Source organism: Chiloscyllium punctatum, chromosome 6 (assembly GCF_047496795.1).
Source record: "Chiloscyllium punctatum isolate Juve2018m chromosome 6, sChiPun1.3, whole genome shotgun sequence".
Lineage (NCBI taxonomy): Eukaryota > Metazoa > Chordata > Chondrichthyes > Orectolobiformes > Hemiscylliidae > Chiloscyllium > Chiloscyllium punctatum.
The window spans coordinates 19,479,577-19,489,475 of NC_092744.1; the positions used below are offsets into that span (position 1 = coordinate 19,479,577).

Here is a 9,899-nt window from a genome sequence, read left to right on the forward strand (position 1 = left end):
ATCCCTGGGAGTATGTCCAATGAAGTAATTTGGATAGAACTGAGAAATATTGTCAGGGCTGATCACTTTATTGGGATTGTACCTTACTGCCCCCCCCCCCCCCCAAAATAATCAACATGAAATTGAGAGGGTGAATAGCCAAGGTCTTTTTCTGAGCATAAGGGATCCCAAACCAGAGGGCATTAGTTTAAGATGTGAGGGGAAAGACTTAAAAGGGATCTAAGGGGCAACTTTTTCAAGCAGAAGGTGGTGCATGTATGAAATAAGCTGCCAGAGAAAGTGCTAGAGGCTGGTAAAGTTCCAACATTTAGAAGGCATCTGGATGGGTACATGATAGGAAGATTTGGAAGGATATGGGCCAAATGATAGCAAATGGGACGAGATTTATTTAGGTTATTTGGTCAGCAAGGACAAGTTAGACTGAAGCGCCTGTTTCAGTGCTATACAACTATATGACTCTATGAATTTATATGGATACTTCTTTGCTTCCTTCTATCTTTATCTCTATGACTTGTTTCCAGCTGTAACCGACACAGTAATCTGAGAACCAACCATTTATTTGCTGGCAAGCAAAAGGTCTCTGTCATCAATAATTGGTCACTTGACTATAGACCATTTAACTTCTTGTTGCTGCCCAGCTGTACTTGAATACAAACTCCCTTGGCTCCTCTTTGCTTGGAATTTAATTGCTGCTGGTTCAAACAGCCTTATATTATGCTCTCCATGGGTATCAGATAATTTGATATAGAAACCATGTAGCACACTGACAAAAAATAGGTTTTTGAACAGTTCTTTCTCGTTTTCAATCCACAATATTTTTAAAGAAGACACAAAAATAAAAAAGAAGACTTGGCCCTGAAAGTACCCTGTGACAAATAGTTTAAGGCATTTTGCCATTATAATCAACAGAGACTCAAAGTCCTTGACTTTAATAGAAATGGGTGTAAATGTCCCTTTGCTATATGTTGTGTAATACATACTCTCTAGTGCAGCAAGATGGCAAGGAATAAGAAAATTTGGTGGGGTGTAAATGAGGCTGTTAATTCTTTACCACAATTCACACAGGAACAAAATAACCCCCATGAAGTCTATAACTTGTGAATTACCCTGATGACCTAGATAAAGACTGTACCAGAAGAGCTGTTCATATCTTGGGTAAAACAATGGAAAATAATCTTATAAGCCAGTTTCTTTACCCAATATATCCTGTGTGAAAGTTCACATAAGTCAGATTCATCATGTGTACACATTTGTAGCTTGACTTCAAGTAAGAACATAAGACCAAACGATATAGGAGCATGAATAGGTTATATTAAGAGTCTGCTCTGCCACCGATAGATCATATTAGCTCTTGACCTCATATTCACATTCCTGCCCAATTTCCATACATCTTAATTCCCTTAAAGTTAAAAATCTATTTTCATCAAACTTGAATTCGCTTAAAACCTAAGCATCCAAACTCAGTACAGAATTCCAAAGATTTACAACCATTTTAATTACAAACCTTTTCAGTTCTAAATAGTTGACTACTTGTACCAAGACTATACCACTAATTCTAGACTCTCCAACCAGGAAAAATCAATCTCTCAAAACTTTCCTATCAAGTAATATCAAAACTTTTTGTGTTTTAATGAGACAAACTCCTACCAATTCTATAGAAGAGTCATAGAGTCATAAAGATGTACAGCATGGAAACAGACCCTTCAGTCCAACCCATCCATGCCGACCAGATATCCCAACCCAATCTAGTCCCACCTGCCAGCACCTCGCCCATGTCCCTTCAAACCCTTCCTAATCATGTACCCATCCAAATGCCTCTTAAATGTTGCAATTGTACCTCTGGCAGCTCATTCCATACATGTACCACCCTCTGCGTGAAAATGTTGCCCCTTAGGTCTCTTTTATATCTTTCCCCTCTCACCCTAAACCTATGCCCTCTAGTTCTGGACTCCCCGATCCCAGGGAAAAGACTTTGTCTATTTATCCTATCCATGCTTCTCATAATTTTGTAAACCTCTATAAGGTCACTCCTCATTGTAGCCTCACACTTCTCATAGGTCAGTCCCTTGTCATAGGAATCATTTCAATGAAACTGCATTTTGAGGCAAGTGTATTTTTCCTTAGGTACAGTGACCAACTGCACACAGTCTGCCTTGTCTCAACAAAGCCAAAAAAATCATAGCAAGACTTCCTTACTCTTGTATTCCATGTAATAAAGTTCAACATGATTGTCTTCCTAGTTGATTTCTGTATGGTCTATGACTTTGGAGCTATTCTTGTGCAAGGGCAACCAAATCTCTTTGAACAATGATCTTTAAAAATTTCTCATCATTTTAAAAGAATTTCATTTTTCTATTCTTCCCTCAGCTCTGAGTGCAAAGCATGGAAATGGATAAATGCCCCAGTGCATAGAATCGCAGAATGCACAAAATGTGAGTCAACATTCTCAAAGTAAACATAAGAAACAGGAATAGTATTAAACAACATCACTCATCAAACCTGCTCTGCCATTGAATTTGATTGTGGCTGATGTTGAGCTTCAACTCTACTTTCCTGTCAACTCCTTATGTTGTTTGGTCCCTGAGAGGCCAAATATCTGTCTATCACAGACTTGACAGGGTAAATGTGGAAAGTTTGCTTCCCCTTAAGGGAGAGTCCAGGGCCAGAGGGCATAATCTCAGAACAAGGTTCATCGATATGAGACAGAGTTAAGGAGGAATTTCTTCTCTCAAAGGGTAGAGAATCTGTAGAATTCTTTACTTTAAAGGGCTGTTGAGGCTGGGTCATTAAACACATTCAAGGCTGACACAGGCAGAGATTTAATCAGGAAGGGAATCGAGGGTTATGGGGAAAAGGCAAGAAAGCGGAGTTGAAGATTATTAGATAAGCCATTTCTCATTGAATAGTGGACCAGAGCCTGGGCTTATTTGCTCTTATGGCTCATGGTCTTAAATATTGTCAAAGGTGGAGCCTTTGGTGCTGAAAATATTAAAGATTCACAATCCTTTGAGGGGTTACCTCTCTTTTTCTCAGACTGAAGTGATTGATCTCTTATACTTAGATTGTGCCCTTGTACTTTAGATTCCCTGAACATGAGGCTGATTCTTCCAACTTTCTCAGCTAGGTGCAAGATGTATCAAGTTTGATGGCATTGTTCTCACTGCGTGTCCAAATGAGGTTTCTCACCACATCTTACCAATCTTGTCACATTAATTGCCGTTCAGCCCTCATTGATGAGAATCATTTCCAATTTCCTTATTACACACAGTTCCCGGAACAACTCAGCATCCACCTGAGATTCTGGAATTGGTCAGCATCCCAGTGCGATATTAAAAGGCTGTTGCACACCAAGACAAGCTCTATTAGTCTAGAGCTGCCCTGTATGATCCCTAATATTTGCACTGGGCTAAGCAGATAGGAAAATTGACGTTCGGCTCAGCAGGTAGGGGCCTGGAGGGCCTGTTGAATGGGGTGGCACAATGGCAAGACTTTGCCTTCTCCAAGAACCAGCAGTGGAGGCTAGAACACTAAACCATGCCAATATGGACTGAGGTTGACACCCAGGTTAGAGTAGTAACTGGGGGAATGCTCAGCATTGTGGGAAGACGATCAATATTCAATATCCTTCTCCATGCCAGCAGTATAAGTGTTACTGTCTTCCCTCTGATACCTCACACTTACTCTGTCTCTGATACTGGACTGACTTCCAACAATGTTCATGCTCTACCATTCTAACTAATGCCCTGCAACTTCTTCCCCACTCATCCTCACCCATCCCAACAGCACTCATTTGGCATGTTGGGGAAGCCTCTGCTTCTGTACTAACAGCAATTGTTGTGCCACCAACTTTCATCTAACATAATATCTGTCCTTCTCTCTCATTCCACAAGCAAAACAGAAAGATTCAAGTGGGTGGTGTGCTGTTCACCACGCTGCTTGAGAAGAGCAAACAAGATGTGGTAAGATGGATTTGACATTGGGATTGGCCATGCCTAATTCATCACCCACCTTGCCACAACCCACATCTCTCAAAGCCTGATAAGATTCCACCTAGTCCATCAACTTCTGTTGTATCAAGCCTCTGAAGAATTTTGTATACTTTGATGAAAGCAACTTTCATTTTTCTGCGCTCTGGAGATGTCAACTGAATTTATTCTGTATCTCCTTAGGACAATCTCTTCATCCCAGGTACTAATATAGTAAAATTTCATTGTGCTCTACAGTTTAACCTTCCCTGTGGCATTGTGACATTGGCATGACATCCACAAGCATCCACTCCTTCCACCACCGATACTCAGTAGCAGTAATGTGTACCATCTACAAGATGCATGACAGAAACTCACCGAAGATTCCTAGACAGTACCTTCCAAAACCACAATCACTTCCATCTAGAAAGACATGATGTAAGTGTCACATTATCCTTTATTAACAGAGCTACCACTTCTCCTTTGTCATTCTGTCTCTGAAAAATAATGTGTACTCTGAAATATTCATTTCCCACCTTTGATGTCTTTGCAACCTTGACACAGTAATGATGACAGGATTGAAATCTTTGATCTCTATTTGCACCATTAATTCATCTACCTTACTGCAGATGCTTCCTGCATTCAAATAAAGAACCTTCCATTTTTATTACCTCTAGTTCCTGTGCAGGTAGTGTAATGTCCCTTTTAAATAAAATAATAGCTATTTTGAGACACTAAAAGCAATATTGGCCAACTGAACAGCATGCTGTGAAAACTGAACAACAGAACAGCATGCTGGGAATTGGATCAGGCCAGACAGACTGATTTTGGTTTCCAGCATCTGCAGTTATTGTTTTTACCTCCCTGATATAGACACCAGTTAGCTTGATTAAAGAAGCAGGACCCTTGGGAGCAGGAAGAACAGCCTTAACTTCAGTTCAGGCAGTTGTAATCAGGGTAATATAAATTTCTCTGTCATCTTGCACTTTCAAAGCAGATTTTAAACCAATGTGTGGGCATAGATATTTAAGAGTTGTAAGGTTATTGGGAAATTAGAGGGAAGATGGGTTCTATAGAATTGCACAGTCTTGTGTTTCAATAACAATGAACCATATTTCATTATTGAGTAAAACGAGTCCCATTAAGTAAGCAAGTAGACACACACGTAAATGATTCTTACACCTGTAATTACCTTAAGAGCTGATGTATAATTCTTCTTAAAATCTTTCAGCCTTCTGGTCTTGTTATGCTTGTCTTTACTCGCATCTCTACACTATTTCAAAGTTTCAACCTTTCACTTTGAATTACTAAACTTCTTTTCACTGAATCCTGTCACTAGCAATTACCCACCCACCTCCAACCTTGTCATTAGTTTAAGTCTTGTCTACAGCTCTATTTATACACTTGTCCATGATACTGGTCCCTATGTGGTTTAAGTTTCCAGCATTCACTGTCAAATTGAATGAATCCAGACAGATACGTAAGCAATTTACCTTGATTGACTAATGAATAGGTGTTGCTGAGACAATGCTGCCAGGTGTTAGTGTAACAATAGATCAGAGTTTCAGAGAGGTCTCTCACACACTTCAGACAGAACATCAACACGAAGAAACAGGAATCTTGTGGGCAGGTAGAATAGCCTCAACTTTAATTTGGCCGTCTGTAATCAGGGTAGTGCAAACTTCTTTATCATTTTGCACTTCCAAAGCAGATTTTAAACCAGTGTGAAGACATAGCATTTAAAAATTGAGAGATTTCTCAGAAAATTAGAGGGAAAGTCTGGTTTAGAGAATGCATATCTATACTTGTGTTTCAATGATAATAAACCATGTGTCACACCCTACCCTGCAACCCCCAACCCTGTAGTTAGTTTAAAATGTTATCTACAACATGGTTGAAGTGGAGTCCATCCCAATTGAAAAGCCTATTCCTCCCTGAGTCCTCAGGTCAGTGCCTTATGAATCTAAATGATTTCTTCACATGCCATTCTTTATCCAATATTTTTAACAAAAGGGAAATATGACACAACTTGTATTTATATATAACATTTCATGGCTTCAGGGTATCCCAATATTCTGCAATCAATGAAGTATATTTGAAGCATTATTACTGCTGTAATCTGGATCTGGTGTGTACTGGATAGATTAATACAGAACCAGCTTGGTTACAGAAGGCACAGTAGTGGTGAAAGGGTGTTTTTTGGAATAAAGATCAGTAAGTAGCGATGTTCCATAGAGAGCAGTGTTGGGATCGTTCTTGTTTGCAATATAAAATTGAGCTGGAGGAATATGTAGGTGGTCTGATTATTAAGTTTACAAAGGACACCAAAATTGTTGGAGTTACAGAGAGTGAGGGGATTGTCAAAGGACACAGCGGGATATAGATAGATTGCAGATTTGGGCAGAGAAATAACAGATTGCATTTAATCCAGATAAATGTGAAATAATGCATTTTGGAAGATCAAATTTAGGTGCAAATTATGCATCACTGGAAAGATGGAGGCTGAGAGGCAACTCGATAGAGGTCTACAAAATTACGAGAAGCATAGATAGGTGGATAGTCAGGGCTTTTTCTGAGGTTGGAAAGGTCAACTACAAGAGGGTACAGGTTCAAGGTGAGAGGCAATAGTTTAGAGGAGAAGGGAAAACTTTTCATACACATGGTAGTGGGTGCCTAGAACAGACTGTTAGAAGAGGTGGTGGAAGCAGGCATGTTAGCAACAGTTAAGGTGTATCTGGATAGACACAGGAACAGGAGGCAAACAGAAGGAAGGAAACTGCATATGGGCAATAAATGACAGGTTTAAGTGAGGAGTAGGAATTAGTGCAGGCTTGTTGGGATGAAGGGTCTGTTTCTATGCTGTGTTGTTCTTTGTTCCATAAATGTTAGAAAATGCTGCAAGTGAATTGTGGACAGCAAGCTGCCATGGCAACAATTGACAGTTTAGATCAATTAATATGTTTTAGTGGTGTTGATGAAAGGATAAATGTAGATCATAGAAAGAGATCTCTTTTGTTGGCTGATTTTTGCCCTAGGATCTTTTACGTCCATTTAAACAGGCAAATGTGTCTCAGTTTACCAATTCATCTATCTTAATCACTATAGAACTCCATAACTATTACACACTGTCAAAATAAATTAGGTGCCTAAGTCCTGGAGTGTAGGCTGGGGATCTGGGTGACTTAGACTCAATATTTTTAGTCAGATGTGAATCTGTCAGCGCCAACCAATTAGCAACAAAAGGAGAAAATAGGGAACAGACATCAAAAGGAAACTTCAGAAGAAGCGAGCTGCAAAGTATGCATTTTAATAACATTTGCCAGTGATGCTTCTTACACGAATAAAACAAAAGGCATTGCACATTATTTCTCCAAGATGTATATTTACAATGCCATGTTTGCAATGGCACAGGACATGTTCAAATTATCACTGCATTCACATCCATCTGCGAAGCCTCCACAGCTGCCTGTTCAGGTAATGAATTGCCGTTTTTTTTCTGTATGCAAGAAATTCATAACAGAATGTAATAAAACCGCAGAGGCTCAAATGTAAATTCAAAGATTAATGCAAAATGAATTGTCATAAAGGCAATGGAATATTGAGCATCAGCACTCCATTTTTTGATGAGGGACTTTATAACTTTCCAGACTCAACTCTGAGTTCAACAATTACAGAACATGACCACCTTAACTATTTTCTCAGATAGCAGAACCTACCAAAGGTGCTTCTGTTGCCAATTACAGCTTCACTGGAAATGCCTTTCATTCCTTAATTTGCCCCTTTACAATCCCCCTTTCCCTTGTGCTGTTAACTTCTTGTCTTCCCCCCTGCATTCCATCAAACACAGCCTTCCTTTTCGTTTGACCTTCCCAATTTTCCCTGCCTTTGTACTTGGGGGAAAAAACCCCATTAACTCCAACTTCTTCCAACTTCAGATGAAAGGTCATTGACCTCAAACATTAACTGAAGTTTTTTTTTTCCCACACAACTGCTGTCTGACCTGCTGAAGGTCTCCAACATGTTTGTGTTCTTCCTTATATAGCGATCTACAGTTTCATGATTTCACAAGTGAATAATTTACCTGCTGCTGTGTCCAACTCCTCAGGAGAAAATGTAATAAACGACCACAGAACAGCCCACTATCCAGGCCACCAGGAGAAGAGCAGGGACAACGTAACGCTGGTCTGCTAATAGAAGCATTATTTAACAACAATCAAATAATCTTATGGGATGGTGTTAATCATTTGTTATATGGTGAGAAACAGTTTCTGTTTATAAAAAAAGCTTTTTGTGGTGAAGTCTTTTGGAACCTAGCCATTTTATTTAAAAATGTACATTTATATAGTACAAGATGTCCCAATATATTTCAATGCAGTGCAGTTGCTGATCAATTGCGGGAGATGCAGCCCCAAATTGTACACAAGCTCACAGCAATGTAGTAATGACCTGGTAATTTGCCTTTATGATTTGGGTTGAGGAATAATCTTTTACTGTACCACTAGGGATACCATCACTGTTCCTCTCTAAAATAGTGCCATGGAGTATTTCACATTCATCTGAGAAGGCTGACCGAGTCTAAGATTAATGCCTCATTTAAACGAAATCACCTCCCCAACAGTGCAGCATTCACTCAGTACTGCGTTGGAAGATGAGGCTGAATTTTTAATTTTTACTCAAGTTCTGGAGTGGAACTTAAACTCACACGTTTCTGACTCACAAATGAGTGTGTAACCCACAAAGCCACAGCTGACGCACATATTAAACCGACAAATCCTGCCGTTCGCATCCACAAAGTGAATTGCAGCGTGAACAGGAGAAGACACCACGGGGACAGATCCTGCTAATGTGTGAAGGTGTAAAAGTGAGTGATAGAGAGTTGGCAGGCTTTGAAGTCAAAGTTATAATCAGGAAGGATGGAAATCATCCAGCAGATGCATGTGTGCATAGAGTTAACTTTAACACCACACTTTAAACTGGGCTATTTGACCAGCTATTATACCGTTCATTTTTAAAATATAGAATATCATTCCATAACTAAAGTTTGCTATTCAGAAGACTATTTCAGTGAAGGACTTTTTAAAATCTGCCTGGTTACCTCTAAGGAATTTACTGAGAAAAGAACATAAACGCACACTACTCCACGCAAAAAGAATAATGACTTACTGAATTGTTGCATTGTTATGTTGCAGGATTTACATCAAGTTGTAAACCTTTTCCACCTCACTTCCAGTGGTCAGAAGTTGCAGAATTAATTCTTGAATACTGAATAGTCCACTGTCTTTTCTAATATGACAGCATTACTGAACACCACTATACTGCAATGATCCCATTTTCTATTAGTCACAGCCAAAAGGCTCACAGCTCCGTGTTGTAAAGACTGGTGAGTATTTGTAATAGGAGGTGGGGCTCTCTTCACAATAGGGCAATATTTTTGGAACATTTGACATAGATATTCCATTCAGTTTTGTTGTATGCATTCTGTATCCCTAAGTGCAGACATATGACCTAATCTGTGTCCCAAACACATGGAAGTGCAAATTGGGATATTTATTCACATGTGACCACACAATTAGAGATATTACATGTGCCATTAGGCACACTAGTTTAACTAACTTAGATCTTGATCACTGCTCCCAATTTCTCTTGGACAGTTTGATCATTGAGACATTTGAAATGATGAAGTGATTTTATACGATAGCCAGAAAGAAACAACTATGTTTGACAAGGCAAGCATGATAAGATGGTACAGCCAGATCATTCAGGGCTGATTACAGAAAGTACTTACTCACACGAAGGGGAATGGAAATCTTGGAATTCTTTTCCTCCCACCAAAAAGAAACTGTTAAGGGTGGGAATCAATTGAAAAATTTCAAAAGGGTCCCTTTTCCTTAATTCATTCACAGGATGGAGGCTGGGCTAACATTTATTGCTTAT

The 9,899-nt window shown here is 39.3% G+C and overlaps 1 long non-coding RNA gene across 1 annotated transcript in view; it reads right to left on the reverse strand.

Annotated features, from left to right (window-relative positions):
- Window positions 1-9,342, reverse strand: part of LOC140478469 (uncharacterized) — a 33,451-nt gene extending 24,109 nt beyond the window's left edge. The window contains exons 1-2 of the long non-coding RNA XR_011960773.1: window positions 9,129-9,342; window positions 8,047-8,152 (exon numbers count right to left, since the gene is read on the reverse strand). This is a non-coding gene — a long non-coding RNA (uncharacterized lncRNA). The remainder of the gene's footprint in view (window positions 1-8,046; window positions 8,153-9,128) is intronic.
- Window positions 9,343-9,899: the final 557 nt, after the last annotated feature.